The sequence below is a fragment of the Raphanus sativus genome, chromosome 8 (assembly GCF_000801105.2).
Source record: "Raphanus sativus cultivar WK10039 chromosome 8, ASM80110v3, whole genome shotgun sequence".
NCBI classification, from domain to species: Eukaryota; Viridiplantae; Streptophyta; class Magnoliopsida; order Brassicales; family Brassicaceae; genus Raphanus; species Raphanus sativus.
Genome location: NC_079518.1, coordinates 16,306,073 through 16,307,557, shown reverse-complemented (window position 1 = coordinate 16,307,557; position 1,485 = coordinate 16,306,073).

Below are 1,485 nucleotides of genomic sequence, written 5' to 3'. Positions count from 1 at the left end.
CCATAAGGTGTTGGACTTTCATTCTTTATTCCTCATGAGAATAGAATGTGAGAACATTGGGGCTGCGCCTTGTGAAGGCTGCCTGCGTACCCTTGTTTGAAGGGATTAACCCTTTCGTAATTCGTCTTGAAGTTAAGTTTTCTACGATATGTTTTCCAGTGAAGCCTTTATGGTTGAGTTGTGTGTAAAGATTATTGGTCATGTTTCTGCCGATGACATTTTTATTGGGCCTTTTTCGGCCTCGAGACTAGCCTTGTTGGCTGTTTGCTTTGGCCAATTGTGACCGTATTTAATTTTTTTGGATTGACCACATGTGACTTGAATCCCTTCCGGTTTGCAGCTGCTTTTTAATGAATTGTGTCTCGCATTTTAAGAGCATGTTTGTATTTGTGTGAATGTAGAGTGAAGAGTATGAGTTTTCATCTCATATATAACTCTTTGTAGATATATATATTCGCTGTTTGTTTTAGATGAGAATGTTTGAAAATTTTGCTTTTTCGGAATTTCATGAACGTTGGAAAATGAATGAAGAGATGTACGAGACCAGTGTTTGGGTTTATGGCGAGATCTATGTTTACTTGCGATTTTAGGGTGTGCGATGACTTAGCTTATGTATCTCGTTACGGTTTTAACCTGATTCCGTACCGTTTTAAAGTCTGCGATAGGTTTTTGGCTTATACGACTTGTTTGGTAGGAATCGAGAATCTTCCAAAGATAATTTTTAAGTCGTTTGAAAGTGTTGACCAAAATTTCTGTTTTCTTTTATAGCGCTATTATCCTTGTGTCGGATGTCTGAGAGCTATCTTCATAAGATAGCTAAGTCTATTTAGGACGTTAAAGTTTATTGTGATCAGCAAACAAACATAATGGTAGATATTATCGTTGTTGAGTCTTTTGCGAAGGATACCTGTTTGAGAGAGTGTTAGTGCGTATGACCTCTTAGGCTTCCAAGAAGGTGTTTTTATCGAGGAAGGTAATTTTGTCGAAAAACGGTTATTCAGGGTCTGCGACTTCTCGCGATGCTGAAGATTAGTTTTTCTTTCGTATGCCGCATTTCGTGCTTGAAATGTTTGCGCCCTTGAAGATGTTTCCCGGTGTTGCAAGGTTTTAGTCTTAACCATGCGTTGGTGAAACATTTTAGTTTGTCTGTGGATGTTCACAGCAAAAACTGTTGTTCATGTTTGGCTGTTAAGTAGTTGATTTATGATAGAAGAAATAGAACCTAAAGGTTAAGTACCGTTTTCCTTGGGAAGAAGCGTTTTTCTTCACTGTGCTATGTGAAGAGTCAGCCTCCGAGATATATTTCGTGTACTTTTAAGGATGTTTTGTATGGCTCCAAGAGCTTTATTACGAGTTTTTCCTTACATGCCACGTTTTATGGGTAAATCATTGCAGGCTTAAAACAAATTGTTGAGTATATGGAACTTGATCGATTTTTCAAAAAGTTCAAGCTTTTCGTTAACCGTTTAGTTATTGAGTTTTTGA